Source organism: Tyto alba, unplaced genomic scaffold, assembly GCF_018691265.1.
Source record: "Tyto alba isolate M040663 unplaced genomic scaffold, T.alba_DEE_v4.0 Super-Scaffold_22, whole genome shotgun sequence".
Lineage (NCBI taxonomy): Eukaryota > Metazoa > Chordata > Aves > Strigiformes > Tytonidae > Tyto > Tyto alba.
In genome coordinates, this window is record NW_024881296.1 from 31310864 (window position 1) to 31327929 (window position 17066).

General features: G+C 39.7%; 1 protein-coding gene across 23 annotated transcripts in view; it reads left to right on the forward strand.

The window, feature by feature from the left end:
- The first annotated feature begins 200 nt into the window (after positions 1-200).
- Positions 201-17066, forward strand: part of EPB41L2 (erythrocyte membrane protein band 4.1 like 2) — a 128418-nt gene continuing 111552 nt past the window's right edge. For 21 of the 23 annotated variants that reach the window (XM_042795704.1, XM_032983126.2, XM_032983141.2 and 18 more), the window contains exons 1-2: positions 201-300; positions 3563-3643. The gene's annotated coding sequence lies outside the window, so the exon portion shown is untranslated. Of the gene's footprint in view, positions 301-1137; positions 1281-1692; positions 1713-3562; positions 3644-17066 lie in introns of those variants that run through there. The other 2 variants (XM_042795692.1, XM_042795693.1) reach the window with 2 other exon arrangements.

Consider the following 17066-nt stretch of genomic DNA (forward strand, 5'->3'; position numbering starts at 1 on the left):
GGGCCAGAGCTGTCCCGGTAAGGGCGGGGGGGGGGGGCGGAGGCGGAGCTCCCTCCCCGCCGATTGATAGGCGCCCTAGCCAATGGCGGCGGGGTGGAGCTCGGAGGCGGGGGCGGCTGTCGGGCCGGCGCCGAGGAGGCTGGGCCGAGGGGGAGAGGTGGGCGGGGCGCGGGGGCGGGCGGGGCGCGGATTGGCCGGGGGGCGGGGCCAGCGGGGGTTTCTCCCGGGCTGGGCTGACGGCCGCGCTTGGGGAACTTCAATTTCGTATGCGAGCGCGAGCGGCGGCCGTTGGGGCGGCAGGTAGCGGCGGGGAGCGGGAGCGCCGGTCCCGGGGGGGCGCGGCGCGGCGAGGCCGCCCGCCGGGAGCGGCGGGGGGAGGCGGGCGCCGGGCAGCCGCCGCCACGCTGCGGAGGAGCAGGGGGGGCGGCCGTGCGCCGAGGGGCCGCTTCGCCCCGCATCCGTCGGAGTTTCCCCCGCCCTGCTCCGCTCCCGACGCCGCGGGCGGGGCCGGGCCGGGCCGGGCGCGCGTTCTGCGGGCAGAGCCTCCACCTCCCTGCCGGCCCCGAGCGGCGGCTGCCGGGCGGGGGGTCGGTCGGGGGCTGTCAGAGCCGGGGCCGGGCGGCGGCGGGGAGCGGGGACGGCAGGGGGCGGCAGCGGCCCCGAGGAAGCGTGTCCGGAGCGGCGGCCGCGGCGGGGGGGATCCCCTCCCTGCCGCAGCCCCTCTGCGCGGTGGGGCCTCTTCCCTTCTCCCTCCCCGGGGGCCGGCTTCTCCCTCGCTCCCTTCCTCCTCGTTTTCCCCGGAGGTTTGGGCGCCGGTTCCGGCGAGGCGAGCCGCGGAGGAGCCGCTCCTCGCCGCTGAGTTTCAAATCTCCCTCGCGGGGCTCCCGCCGCGGGCAGTGCCCGCCGCCTCCGCCCGCCCGCCCGCCGCCGTGGGGCGGCACATCGGGGCGCCCCGGCCGCCGCTGCCCCCGCGCCTGCTGCGCTCCCGGCTCTCCCCTTTTCCTGGTCCGAGGCAAGAAGCGGAGCGGTATCTTCCCTCCTCGCCGCCCAAACCCGCCTCGATTTCTGTCGGTTACTCTCCCGCGCCCGACGCGGGAATACTGTGCGAGGAGAGGAGATTTTCACTTTTTTTTTTTTTTTTTTTTTCCTGCTAGAGCACCACTCCTTATTCCGATAACTCTCTGTTTGCATCTTGGGCGGTTTCTTTCAGCTGTAAGCGAACAACTACTGCAAAATGAGCTAAATAGGACCCCGCACTGAAGCTCTGTATCGAAAATTAGGTAGGGGGATGGAATTGAGGAAGACTGTACGTTCCTAATTTCCTTTCCCTTCAGGGTTAGAATAAAAGTGTAGAATCCTACTGTATGTTCTTTATCTGCTATTTTAAAATAATAGTCTGCCTTTCAAGATGTGATGACCTGGCTTCTTGAATGAATATTATTAGGTCTTTTTTTTTTTTTTTTTTTTTTTTTTAAAAAAGATGTTATTTATAAATTTAAGTCCAAAGTTCTTTTCCTATTATTGTTCTTTTGTAAGGCTTTGATTACAGTACTGTGAAGTCTGAACACTCTCAAAAGAGCTATTAACACCGTGGTAACATTTTTAGTGCAGCATTTTTCCACAGGTGAAGATCCCACTGAGTTGAAGTTAATCCCTTTTGATGTTAGTAGCATTGTGCCTGCGTATGTATGGCTAGAATGGACTTAAAGGAGGTTACTGTATGAATGATCACTGATTGACATAAAGGGAGTTGGTTTGAGGGCTTGTCAGCTTCATGATTATGACTTCCAGAAACAGCTTCTGAAAGAAATCACTGCTGGGGAATATGTAATAGCCGGCTAGGGCGTAAACTTAGGTAAAAGTGCTTTTATACCAGTAACAACTAGCAAGCAGTCCAATTAGGATGCTTCTTGTAAAGCTGACTATGACCCACTTTTAATTAAAAACATATAATTTATAGCTTTTTCATTGACATACAGTGCTTTGCTTAGTTTTACTGCCTCATTTTCCTGTCTGCTAGTATGGGTGCTTCCAGAGTGTTAGTGAAATGCAACAAACACATAGTTCTGCAAAACTTAGCCTTCAGCAAGTTCTCATAAACTTGTATATTTCCAGACCTGGAGAGTTTGAAATGACAAAATGCTTCTTTAATAGAAACTATCTAAAAAATAAAGCTGTATCCTTTGGTGTGATATTTTTTAAAGTTTCAAACAGCAGATAAATTCAGCCCCTAAGCTCCAGAGCCAACCGGTTATAGAACAGACCCAGTCCAGAACCAGTTTCCTGGCATCCTGGATTACACAGGAGCAGCCCTGTGAGGGTATTCAGCCAAAGCCTTCTGCATCAACTGCTGCTCTCCTCCCTTCCAACCAGTTTCCATTCCTGCTTGCTGTGCTGTTTTCTATCTGGTGTCATCCCCTGTGGTGGGGAGTTGAGCTACTTTCTCTTGCTTAAATTGCAGTGTTCTGCTGATTTTGATTCCCTTTGGGCTTAGAATATGACCTTCCGTGTTTTCAGAGGTTGTGGATCTCAACATTTATATCAACAGCTTGTACCCGTGGCAGATGAGTTTGCATTGTAACAATGTCATTTGGAACGGTCTAGACAAGACTTTCAAAAATTTATATGTTTTGTATGCACATATGTTGAAACTGGAGAAGAGGGAAAGTTGAAAGTTCTTAACAACCAGGGCCATGGGGAATAGGCTTCCAGGCTTCATTCCTGAACAAAATAAAATGGTGATAGGTGTACCTGTAATATGGATGAAAGCAGACAATAGTGCTCTCTAATAGAAAGGATTCAGTGGCAGGAAAAGGATCTAAATGGTTTACATTTTTAACAGTTATGCCTATAGTATACCGCGTTAATTACTGAAAGAGGACTAGTTTTCTACATTTAATTTACCGTGTATAAATTTCAGTAGGGTAAAAATGATTTTATTAAAAGTTGTAGTATATAGCGTATCTGCCATTAGATACTTTTAAAGCAAGATTGAATGCTTCTCTGAGAAAGATGTACTAATTCAAATGGCAGTTTCATTGTGGAACTGATCTTAACTTGGGGGAGAGGAGAGAGAGAAGACGGAAGGTGGGCTTTCTTCCTCATTGCAGGCAAAATTAACCCAAGAAAAGCAGTGTTGGAAAACTGTTCATTGTATGCTCACACAATGGCTGGATACAAGAAAGGGTATGGGAGCAAGAAAAGGGGATGTGGGAGCATGTGATTGTGTTATAGCCTGGGTTATATGAGAAGTCAAACTGCATTGTAAGGGGTTATTTCTGGCCTTCTAAATTGAAAGAAAAGACTCCCCTTGACTTTAAGAGCATTAGACTTTAGAATAAACTCCCACACTTCTGTTTTGTTGTTTTTTTTTTTTTTTTTTAAGAGAAAAAAATCCATAGTGCAAGTTAAGTGACTGTGTGTTTTTTTTTTTTCTTCTAATTTTACAAAGGTATTTCTCATTTAAGCACAGTTCACTTTCACTTACCTGGCTTTCTAATTCACTTGATTGGTGGGATAATTTTTGGTGTAATCTGACTCCAAATTTAACTCTCCCTTACAGGTAAAGAAGATATTGTGGTGTTACCCAGTTGTCATAGTTGATTGCATTCTATTAATCTTCACGACTTCTTTGGAGTGAAAGGTAATTTGTGATTTTTTTTTTTTTTTTTTTCTTTTTAATATCAGAAAATTCACTGTAGGAATTTAATGAAATAGGTGAAGTTCTGTGTTCTGTTTCAACTTCTTAAATATTTTTGCTGTTGATGTGATAAATTTATGTGGCTTAAGTTGTCAGTTTTGTAATATTATACAGGAAGGAACATATTAATGATACAATTAATATTCTGACTTTTAGCAAGTCTTAAATTCTTAATTTAAAAGTTTATGATATAAATTCTTCTGTGATGGTAATTTTACTAATAACTTACTTCCTCTGTAAACTTCCCCTTGTCTTTGAGTGTTTTGTAAAAATTTACAGACTAAGTGAAGGCCCATCAATAGAATATTGATTAATTACTATTGGGTAATTAAAAAATAGCCATTCTGTTTGGCTAGTGAAATGAGAAAAGTATGTTCTGTGTATGGTAGGAGATTATAGGCTTGCATGTAATGCAAGTGGGACAGCTCAGCAAGAATACAGGCTTGTTTATTTTAACAGGCTTGGGATGAAAGAGTTTGTTTCCATTGCAGCAGTGTCTGATGTTTCAGTGGCACTATGCAAACACTGCATTACAGCTACTCTGCAAGTGCTGCTATCTGCCCAGCAAGCTGTATAGGCGTTGCTGACAATAATGCTGAATAATGCTCTCTAATTTCACTTTACATCTCGTGGCTTGGTTTCTCCATTTTATATTCTTTATGTAGTTCCTTACATATCACATACTACCTTGAAAATAGAAACAAACAGAAGAAATCTATAGATTTGATATTTAAAACTTCAAACTCTGATAAAACTCAAATCCTCTTTCTCTTCTCAAATAATTCTGTTTACATTGTTGCCCTTTACACTCCTGTACACGGGGTTTTTTCTTGGTTCTGGAGGAAAGCAGGGGCTGGATCTTCTCTCATTCTTCTGAGAGTAGAGGACTCAATTATGGATGATGTTTATGAGGTCTCATAAAGGAGAATTTCAGATGCCTCCTCTTTACGTGCACATCATAACTTCTTTTGTTGATGTCATGATGTTTCGTGACCGCATTCAAGCATGAGATGCTTTGAAGGCCTAATTTCAGAGAAGTTGGCCTCTTGTATAAAAACTGATTGGCTGGCTCTGAATATTCTCAGAAGCAGATAGTAGTGTTTTATTGAGTTGTGTGTTGTTTTGTTTTGTTTTGTTTTTTTTTTTGTCCCTTAAAATAGAGATAAGGTGCTACTGCTGTTCATCTATGTAGTGCTTCCATTAATAGTAGCTTGGCTTTTCAGAGACTGTTGTGAAGGAGGATTGCAGGAAGATCCTGTCTTTAAAACTAGAGACTTCTTTGTCAGTGTCTAGGGGGTTAACTGGGTGTTTTACTTGATCTACCATACTGCTCATATTCATCTGTCTTGGTTTTTCCTCCCTGGATTCTTTCTGAAGGGTGTGATATGGCCTGTCTTTTAATTTACCTTGCTGTTCCCAAGTGATGCAGCCTGTGCGCTCTGTAAGGCCATTCTCTGAAGATTTTGGCAATGAATAGTAAAATAAGGTTAGCTAAGGACAGTGTAAAGGGAACTATGGAGTGCCTTGCTGCTCTAGATTTGAGTCTTCCTTTCGCTTCTAACATTGTCTATGCGGTTTTCTGTTTGCAAAGCAGTAGTTCTGGAGAAATGTTCTGTAGGAAAAGATGTTCAGTTACCAGAAAATAAAAATAGACTCTAAAAAAGAAGTGTGGAGTCTCTGAAAGTTCAGTTTCATCTTAAATTGCTTGCACTGATGACAAAGCAGAGTTTAACCAAATATTTATTGTTGAAATTACTCTGTAATTGGTAGTGTCGTACAGCTAAATGTAACACCAGATTTTACTGTAAATTATTGCTATCCCATTACTGTGGCTTGAGAAGTATAGACTATAACCGTGGTATTCTTTTTAGTGGCCTGGATAAGAATTTGACTACAATGTTTTAAGAACATAGTTTTTGTATTTTTAATAACATTCTTCAGTATTTATTTAAAATGCATGATGTGCTCACTTACCACAATGGAAAATTAGAACAGCTTTTTCTAATTTGAAACACTCAGTTATCCTGTATATGGGATTTAAAATATATATTCTTATTGCAGGCTTTTGAATTTGTACTAGGCAGACCTTTAAAGTCTAATGGACTCAGCATGTATCCTACTTCTGAAAATCAAGCCCAAATTAAAATCTGATGATAGAAATTTGGGTTTCACATTTGTTGAAAAACGTATTGCTTCCAGCTATTCACAAAAATAAGGATTCATTAATAAAATACTTTAGAATATACTGAGCATGTCCTGCAAGCTCCTCTGAGTTTGAACATTTCAATTTCCAAATACAGAGTTTTGTAGTTTGTAGACACTGTAAATGAACCATTTGCTGTTTTCTCAGCTGAAAGAAGCTGTTTTATCCCATTTGACTTACTTTTGAAGTTGTACATAAATGCTGCACTTAAATAATAATGTAAGTGCTGTTGTTCCATCATCAGTCAATTAAAGAAATGTGGCAAAAGGTCAAAGATGTATATCATTGATCTTCTCTTAGAGGACTGGATCCTTTTTCTTGAATGGCTTGGGTACTTTTCCTGGTAGGATATTGCATTATTGGACCATGAATCTGAAGGAAATCCAATGTCTAGAGGAAAAGAGGAGGCAGTGGGGAAACTCACAACCAAAACCTAAAGCATGTTGTAGCATAAACTTCATAGTTAAGTCCATGTTTGGTCTTAAGGCTGCTTTGTCCTGTCTGTAGTCAACACTTTTGTATTGCAGTAGTCTTTGAAAAGAGGTTATCTACAATAATGGTCAGAAGCAGCTGTATGGATCAAGGCTGGGATTGCTACCTATCAGTGCTGCTACTCCTTCTTTACAAACCTCAATTGCAAACCTCTTTTGGACCTCTAATTAACATAAGTTAATTAATCTAAGCTGTTGGGTATTTGGGTCCACTTTCACAGTGTGCTTTCCCTACTCTTTGTGTGCTTGAGGATGTGTATTATAGAAAACAATTAATGTTTAATGAGATATGTGCACTTACAGATTTGTCTCCCCAGCCCTTGAGTATGATAATTGCTTATAACATGAGACCATTGTAACTTTTTCCAAAACCACTGAAATATTTTCATTCAGGAGGATAAGACATGTTTCTGAGGAGTGAAATCCGTATTTTCAGTCTTTATCTCTTAATTACATTCAGTAGAAAAAGTAAAACACATAGCATATTAAAACATTACATTTTTTTTGTCACAGTTGAATTTAGTCCCAGTGTAATTTCAGAAAGTAAGGATGCTATTTAAATTCCATGAGATAACTACAGAGTAGAATAATGACTTACAGTAGAGACTGAATACTTGAGGTATGGGGAGGGGGGGGAAATACTACCAGCACATTGTTCTTGTATTGTAGCAGAAATGAAACTATATATAAGTGAATTTGTGAATACTTAAGTCCGGTGTTGTAGGTGAGAAAATCATTGTAGAAAAGATGCCTGCTTCAAAGAATGCTCTGTAAAATGACTTAGATTGCCAGAGAGATCTATGTATCTCATCCAAAACCAAAATAAAGTCTTACTACAGAACACAGTAGTGAAGTGCAGAGTTCTGACTTGGGGAGAGTGCCAGCATGACATATTTAAATAATCAAGTTTTAAGAAACCATACATAACAAATTTAACTAGATATTCCTGCTTTTATTTCTTTGGCCCTGTAAAGTCTTCGAAACCGCTTTACCACTGTCCCCCCATATATACCTTTGCACACTTATTTTTAGCAAATTTAGTAGAAGATACATAACCTTACATTTTACTTTCATCGTTAGACTGTTACAAGCTTAATAATCCTGAGAGAATATTTGCAGTCTTAACTAGAGACCAGGTATTAAATGTGAGACAGTTCTTTCTGGAGGAAAAGTTTGTGCAGTTTTAACTCTTGATATGAAGGCATGATGCTAGAAGCTGCATTACTTCTTGTTTGTAATATGAATTATGGACTTCTGTTTCTTGTATTTCATAAAGCATAATGAAGCTTTATAAAAATAGACATACATTAACTGAAGTGTGTTTTACTGTTCTGACTTGTTTGAAGGAATCATCAGGCAAAGTACTGGACTAAGAATGAAAAGTGTTTTTTTTATTGCCTGCAAATGAGTTTTTAAAAGCCAATGTGAAAAATGTAAAACATGCTCCCGATATTTTGGGAGCAGATCTGCTTCAGCCATTTTCCCCTTTATAAAAATGCAGCTTCTTTGCCTTGTTCAGACCTTTTGTTCAGTTTTACTGGATTTTTTTTTTTTGGTCTCTTAACTTGCATTTCAAGGCAACACCTATGATGATGGTTGGTTTACCATAAAATTCCCCAGCTGTTGTTGCTGTTTGAGAGTATATCATATGCCAAAGATAAAGGGTGAAGCATATGTCATACGTAGCAGCATTAAAACTTCAGAATGGGACCAGTTGAGAACAGTTTTTATTGGATGAAGCGTTTAGTCACTGTCATGAGCCCTAATTTTCTGGCTTGAAACATCTTGTATCCATAAACTGTTGAATGATGTGAGAAAATTAATTTGCCTGGTGAAGTTTGCTTTGTTTTACTTTGTTTTAAAAAAGGCAAAAAAGCTAGTATGTTGTGGTTTAGATGCTAAGCTTATTGAAGTTAAAATATACCTGCTTCTTCCTTTTACTGCTGAATGATTTTTGCTTGCTTTCAAAGGATACTCACTAAAATTTTGTGGATCCTTTCTATTCAGAAGATCACAAGGGTGTTCTTCTTTTACTCAATTTTAAAAACAAGTCAGTTTTTTTTTTTTGGCTAAAAGTTTTAAGATTCCATTTAAGTAGTTACATTAAAGAGATTTTTCTGCAAATGTTTTCAAATTCTAAGTGGGTTTTTGTTGTGTTGTTCCTAAGGTTTAATGGTATATGATGCTGGTTAGAAGGACCAGTATATAAGCAGTTAAATAAACTGTACTAGACAGAACAAATGATTTTGTATTCTGTGAATATTTTCAGACCTTTGATTGTCAAGTAGGTAAAAGATAAGCATTTATTTTGGAATAATGCAGTTTTCCTCTGGCTGATTCTTTTTGGTGTTTTGATGGTGCCAGTTGTTTGTTGTTTTTGTGAGTGAAGCACTGTTTCAGATAAGTTGGGCAGTATGTCTTGGTAATCTGCTCATGTAGATAGCAACTCAGATTAAAAGAAAAATAAAGTTTATGTTAGCAGAGACCCTATTCAATGTAACTTTATTTGTTAAACCCAAACAACCAACAAACAAAGCAAAACCAAATCTTTAGGGGAGATGGTGAACTAATGCTTTTATTTAAGTACTTAAGGTAGGCTGCTTGACATGAAAATGGTGTTGATAAAAGCTTGTTATAATATTTCATGTATCTCCTATAAGGTTTTGAAGGTGTTTATTTTTAACTTCATATGTTCATGTTGGAGGTGAATAGCTTTGACCATATTCCTCTGATATTAGGCTGTGCTTTTGATCAACTACCACTTCAGAGCTGAAACTTCTATATTTTCAGCAATGACAAAAATCAAAGCAGGATTGAATTGCTTGAATTTTGTTAGAATTTGTACTGTGTAGTATATAAAGAAGTTATCCTAGTTCATGTAATAGGGAAAGTGCTTTAAGTTATAAACATCAGGAGCTAGTGCAAGACAGCATTAAAAAATACACTGATGTTGCCATGAGATTTTTTTAGTTGCATCTAACCTTAGTAAAGACCTATGTCTTCTTTTATTAAGAATTATATTTTCCTTGAGAGCTATTTTCTTTTGGTCTACCTTCTATTTGTTACTGGATGCTGTTCTCTACTAAGTAAATCTGAATCAATATGTAATTAAGGTTTGCAGTTCCCTTCTTTGAGGTAACTTTTTAATGGAAAGGTAGTGTGTTTTTTTTGTTTTTTTTTTTTTTTTTAGTAAACTTAGATGATTTTTAATATATTGATCTGAAACTTAGTAATGCAGCTGGGACACTTAGAGCTTCTAGAAGAATAACCTGCTTTATCAACTTTTTTGAATTACACTGTGTGAGGCGTACTTATGTGTTGCCCATGGTTTCTGTAGCTTGTCCTATCTTGCTTGTTCTTCCATCACCCTCTTTTTTTTGGTATAAAAATGAAATAAAGATGATCCTGCTTCTTTGGGGAAACAAAGTGGTGGTGTTTTGTTTTTTTTTTTTTTTTTTTTTTTTTTTTTCTTCTCCATGGGTATGGAGTTTTAAATTTCTTTTAGAGAAGAGCAGCTTCTGCTGACTGGCTTCAGCTTCTGCCTCCCACCGATGTGTTGGAGGTAGTCACTTACCTTCGTCTTTTGCTGCTGTAGTGTGTGTGGGGAGTCTGCAGGCAGCGCTGTGTTGTGATGACATTGGTCTGCTGTCAGATGACACTTTAATTCTTGAAGGTATCTTCTTCTGATTTGAGAAAGAGGGTTTCTATATACTTATGCAAAGCAATGATGTTTGATGACATATGACTTGGATGAGTCTAGTTATACAGATGCAGAAATGTCTTGATTTTGTGCAGTTAAGTTTTCTTCTCCAGCTGTGTCCAGTTATCATAGTATTCTCTGGTAGTTCAAGAATGTAACTACTACTTGAATAATTGTGTGGAAATTCTCTTACTGAAGTTTCTTGGTGTTGTAGAGGCTTGAGTAACTTTTTCACGTGACAGAACACTGATAGTTTGATTTCTATGCTGAAACAAAGTTGGAAAGTTTTGCAGTGTATACTTTTATAAAATGAAAGAGAAACAAAATGATAAAACAGCAACTTTGACATCTGTCAGAACAAGAGGATTAAATCTGCTTATTAGAACAGCAAGATTCTGCTATAATGGGAATTCTACCTGTACTGTTACTCTAGTTGTTCGTTTGCTGTTTTTAGGGTATTAGTGGTTATCTTTTTTATAGAAGACAAACCATGTTTTGCTATTAGATTTTTGCAAACTTAAAATTGTAATTATTTCTACTTTTCCGTAGCAAAAAGTAAAATTACAGAAACTTGTGTTTTTTAAACACATTTTTGCAGAGCATTATTATTCTGAAATGGTATGTAAACTATGATGGCATGGAGGGAAAATGTACCACTGTGTAGGAGTGAACTGGAGCTGGAGATACGTGAGACATTTCTGACTATGATTCATGATTTATTTGGTTTGGTGAGTTTAGAGAGTAGGTTGTGACTTTTGTGCCTTTGATCATTGTGTCTTGTATGTGCAAATATTTGAACAGCAAATTTGGCCACTAACTGGATTTTATTTTTTTTTCTTCAATACTAAATTTGAGTTTATTGAAGTAGTGATGTGATGTCAGTGGGCCACTCCGTGTCCATGGATCAATAAAGGACAGTACTTTTGAACTATAGCTCCTATCATGGGACCTTTAAAACAAGAATGTACTTAGCTGCTTTTAAAGTAGAGGCTGGATGTCTGTAGTCTGTATGGAGGTTACCATAAGCAACTGAAGTCAGACTTATATTTTCAGCAGTAGATGTACTGTTTGGTGCATGATTTCTTTTCCCTCCCCTCCATTTCAGTTTATCTTTAAAGGCATGGTTCCTGTGTTTTCTTTCTCCTTCATCCTTTCAGCTCCAAGCACTCCTCCCCACTTCGTTTTCTTCTGTTCTCTTGTCTCTTTTGGCCTCCTCTTGAATTAACTCTAAAGTAAACACTACTGTTGTTTACAAAATCCTGTACTACTGAAGAATTGAAGACAGCTTTTGCTCTGTTAGTCATTGCTAAAGAAACATTTGTAATGAATTGAGTGGTCTGAGGGTGATATGCTGCAAAGGTATGCAAAACCTTTTGTTTCTGCTGTGAGCAGTAAAATGTTAACTGATCCACAGCTGGGGTTTTTAAATGCTATGCTACTTTAATATGGAAGTCGTCTTGTTGCTTAATTTGAAGGGGATAACATTCAGGGCTTTAACTATAATTGAAGCAGGCACCTCAGAATTCTTTGTTTAAAAAAAGGCAGCATTGACTATTGCTGCAAATGAGAGAATCTAATATAGACTTTACATCAAAATGATTACAGTATATAAAGATTCTTCTGCAAAATCAAACTAAGCTGAATATGCTCTCATGCAGTGCTTCTTTTGTTTTGAAAGCAGGTGTTGCTCCTTTCACCCTGCTAGACTAAGGGAGATGCCTCATTATCTTTTGAGATATATCTTCCTTTGTATGAAACCCCTTTCAATTTACTAACTTGTCTCTGTGCTTGAAAAGCACCGCCATAGGCAACACTTACATTTCCAGAGTATGCAGTCATTCACCTGACAAAACTGTCTTTGATGCTGATACCCTGAAGGGCTGGTAATTTTGCAAAGGGCTAGAATATTCTGGAAGAGTTTTGCCAGCAATTCAGTGCTTTTCAGCCAAGAGAGCATGTGAACTATATTCAGTTTTCTAGTTTGATCCACTGAATCATTTGCATGCTTTGTTGTTTTGCTGCTGTTCTTTAAAACACACGTGGAAATTTTAGAAGTTTTGAGCAAACGGGCAGAAAAATAAAACTCTTTAAAATTCTTAGCTTGCTGCTGCACAGGGAGAAGTGATAGCAAGAGAAAAGTCACTAATGCAAGTGGAGTGCATAGGTACATGCACCTGGACTTCCACTAGCTTTCCATTTTTGATTGCTGTGATGAAGAGGGCGTAGCGATTGGGGTGTGAAGTAAGAGAAAAGGAGGAATCTGAAGTTGCATTATTTTTTTTTTTTTTCCCTGTTGGGGTGTTTTTGTCCAAAAGTCACCTATGTTTTTTATTCTGCAGACTTCTGTACTCTGTTAGGATAAGCTGTACTTATTTCATCTCATATGTAAATGCTGCTAGTTTTTTCTTCTTACAGCTAGTGGGCTTTGTGGCTGTTTGTCTAGCATTATAGTGCAAATGGTGATATTCAAAGGTCTGACTAGCAGCTAGGTCTTGAATAGCATAAAGTAGAAAAACTGAGTAGAGACCTCCAGTCTGATTTAATGCAATGACTGCATTATTGTGGTTTTGTGCTCACAAGACATTTGAGTTGGCATAGCAATGTATGATCCGTAAGATGCTGCTTTGTTTCCTGTGTATGGTTTTATTTCCTCTTATGTAGAGAATTTTAACTTAAACACTTAACTCCATCTATAAAGCTAAAACATGCCTAAAACAACTTCACTGGCTGTTGTTGCTGTTGACTTAAAGATGTATAAGAAATACTGGAGTATTAATTAGCAAAATTAATCTTTTCTGATTATGAGAGATTGTCATTGCCTACATTAATGTCACATTTTTCAACTGTGTGACTTCTCAGCTAAAAAAGTTCTTGCATCAAAATGATTAGTCATAGTGACTTTCTAAAATCACTACCAGCAGTTTGCACAAGAGGGTGTTGAAATATAGCAGCTGATAGGCAGGCAGAAAATACCTTTTTGAGAGGGATTTACTGTAGTGAATATTAGGATTCCTTTGCCCCAAAAATGTAAAGACAGATGCATTAAGAGATTTCTGAATGCTTTCTAATGATTTTATTTTTGGTGGTCTTAGGACTATTGTATCTGTGTTGTTCTGGAGCTTATATAAGCATTAGGAGACTAGAGTGTTATTAAATATGAGGTATCTCCTGACCTTTCAGAAAAGGTTGAGCTGCCATTATGAGAGTTCTAAATCAGAACTGCTGAGTTCTTGTAATAAGATGCCAAAGACCCTTCATTTTTTTCTCTTCCTCATAGAGTCTCAAGAGTTCTGTAACTTGACTTTATTTTTGTTTTCTCTTCTTCCAAGTCGGGAAAGTTAATTAAGCAGCTTAAGCTCTATACAGGCTACTTCTCTGTGTTTTATGATAGATACCTCCAGCATAGCCTACTGAACTTGGTATGTTCTTCAGAAGAAAAATATATGGAAGTTGGTATAGTCAGTTCCCTGGGTAAAACCAAAGTGCTTTATGTATTGTCTATATGTGAAGATGTGTCTGTCTCTAAACTATCACTACAGCTCTGAAACTGGCCGTTAGTGCCCAGATCGGAAGTAGATGGACTACCCAGCTGTGAGTAAAAGTAACCTTTTGATATGGGACATGGCCCTTCTGTTTCCATACACAGTGATTATCTTCTCTGCTTCTAGTCTAAGAGATCACCATGCCTAATAAAGTAAACTGCAACAAATTCTATGCCCTTGTGTCAGGGGTACAGAAATGATGCCACGAGTTATTTGTAGTCTGAGGAATTGCTGCTAATATTCCAGGATGACTGTCTTAAAGTTTTGTTTTCTCAAGATTTGTCAGCTGCAACATTTGAGGTGCATTGATAATAAGTGTGAACTAACTCAATTTGAATACTTGCAAAACGGTCATGAGTGGTAATTCAGGAGGCAGATTTGTTTTTATTATTTTTTATCTACATCATTCTCTCTGCATTATCAGTTCAAATACCTGCAGCAGGCAGAGCTTCGCACCTCTTTGTGCTTTTATGATCAGCTCACTGTCCACAGGTTTCTGTGTGCAGATTCTTTAGGTTAAAAGCACAAATCAGTTTGCATTCTGAGCGTAATGGTAGATGAGGAGGGAAGAAACTCAGAATACAAAACTCAGGATGAGAGCTCTGCAAGATGAAGAAACTGGATTTAGAGATCCCATCTATCTAATATCAGCTGAAATTGGCTTATATTGCTGGATTTGCTTCTGCTAACTTATTTAAAAAACTTTCTAACAAATGTAGTAGTAGTGATAGAAGTAGGACATGGGCAGTAGAATTTTTTAGTAATCAGTTTTTCATGTATCTGAAATACTGCTCCACTCATGTTCTTTCTCCTTTTTCTTCCCTTCATGCTCTGATGCTCCACTATACAATATTCAGTAATAGTTGGAAGTAGTAATATGGGAATACTGAAATACTAGCCTTTCATAGCTAGTGGTGACAAATATGGTGTTGACCTTCCTGTAATCCTCCTCAGAACACATTTCAAGTTTACCTGAAAGCATCAGGACTTTAATTACTTAAAACAAAGTTCTAATGGAATAACTTGTAGAGCATGGTTTGCTGTGATTTTTGTCTTGCTCTCCTTGATAGAAAAATGTTGGTTTTCTTCCTGTCACTAACAAATGTTTCTGTGCTGTCAGTACCTCTTTCCTTTGTTTTCTTCTGTTATTCCCTAAGTATACTTGATGCAAACCATCCAAATATCACTAAGTAAGTATGGATTTTGTCTGGCAGGTAAGTGCTGACTGTAAAGCTAATATGCCAAATAGAATAGGTTACTTATGGGTTCATCCTAGACACCCTTCACTAATATGGATTTCTTTCCTGCCAAACTGGTTTTGTGAGTTGTGTAGAAATTAAGTATTACTGAGACCCCTGGACCACTGCTAAATGTGGTTAAAATTGAGCATTGAACTTAAATATAATTAGAGAAGGATAACACAGATGAATGGGCAGTATGATTGCATAGGTCTTGTTGGCCTGGTTTCCTACAGAAATAACTGTAATGTTTCAAACAGTGTTCTTGTTGGAGTTCAAAATACTCTGTCATCCTATTCTTAATACATCTGATGATGGTTGGTATCTCTTTGTCTCAGTTTGTTTAGATTATTATCTGGTTTGAGGTAAAGGTTCTAGTTCTATTTTTGTGAAGTACTTGGCATCATCTGTCATACGAGAACATAAAGCATTCTTGTCTTAACTTTTACTTTTTAATTCCCCTCCCTCCCCCCCTGCTTATCTTGGAAAACATGTTTAGGCATTTTGTTTATGCTAGGAGTTTTAGAATTGTTGAGGTTGGAAGGGACCTCTGGAGATCGCCCAGTCCAACCCCTTCTGCTTAATGCAGGGTCACCGAACCTTGTCCAGTCAGGTTTGACTACTACTGAGGATGGAGATTCCACAACTTCTTTGGGCAACCTGTTGCAGTGTTTGATGAGCCTCAAAATAGAAAAGTTATTATTCCGCCCCTCCCCCCTTTATATTTAAGTAGAATTTCCTGTATTTTTATTTGTCCCCATGGCCTCATATAATTTCACTGGGTACCACTATGTGGAGCCTAGCTCTGTTTTCTTTATTAACCCATAAGGTATTTATACACTGTGATAAGATCCCCTGACCCCAGGCTTTCTCTTTCCCAGGCTAAACAATATCAGCTTTCTCAGCTTCTCCTCATATGGCAGATGCTGCAAGCATTTACCATCTTTGCTGAACTTGCTCCAGTATGTCCTCAGCTCACTTGTACTGGGTCACCTAAAACTGGATGAACCTGCAAACCATAATGTGCAGCAGGGACATGGTGTCAAACAACAGTCTACCATGAATCCATAGGCATATGTTAGATATGGGAGAGGGTCCTACTAGCTTGTCTTGTAAGGCTCTGTCATGTATGGTCTGTGTACATTTTGCCAATGATCACCTTGGCACACCTTGGTTCTGAAGGCCAGCTTCTAGGCTTGTATAAGGTATTTCAGATTGTAGTGATAGGGTAGGAGAGGATTAGTCAAAAGAGCATCAATACAGAGAATAGATTTTACTTGTAAGTATGTATGTGTATGTACAGAGTCCTAGAATGGTTTGGGTTGGAAGAGACATAAAGATCATCTAGGTCTAAGCCCCCTGCCATGGACAGGGACACCTTCCACTAGATCAGGTTACTCAAAGGCCCGTCCAGTCTGGCCTTGAACCCTTCCAGGGAGGGGGCAGCCACAGCTTCTCTGGGCAACCTGTTCCAGTGTCTCACCACCCTCACAAGAAAGAATTTCTTCCATATATCTAATATAAATATACCCTCTTTCAGTTTAAAACTGTTACCCCTTGTCCTATCCCTACCCTCCCCAATGAAGAGTCCTTCCCCACCTTTCCTGTAGTCCCCCTTTAAGTACTGGAAGGCTGCTATAAGGTCTCCCTGGAGACTTTTCTTTTCCAGGTTGAACAACCCCAACTCTCACTTGTCCACATAAGGTAAGGCTTCAGCCTCCTGATCATCTTAGCGGTCCTCCTCTGGACCCGCTTGAGAAGGTCTGTGTCCTTCTTATGCTGGGGGGGGCCCAAAGTTGGACACGGTACTCCAGGTGGGTTCTCATGAGAGTGGAGTAGAGAGGGAGAATCCCCTCCCTCGACCTGCTGGCCACGCTCCTCTTGATGCAGCCCAGGACACGGTTGGCTTTCTGGGTTGCGAATGCACATTGCTGGCTCATAGTCAGTTTTCCATCCACTAATAACCCCAAGTCCTCCTCTGTAGGGTTGCTCTCAATCCACTCATCATCCAGCTTGCATTTTTGCTTGGGATTGTCTCGACCCATGTGCAGGACCTTGCACTTGGCCTTGTTGAACTTTGAGGTTTGCATGGGCAAGCCTGTCTCACCTGTCAAGATCCCTCTGGATGGCATCCCTTCCTTCCAGCATGTTGACCGCACCACACAGCTTGGTGTCATTGGTGAATTTGTTGA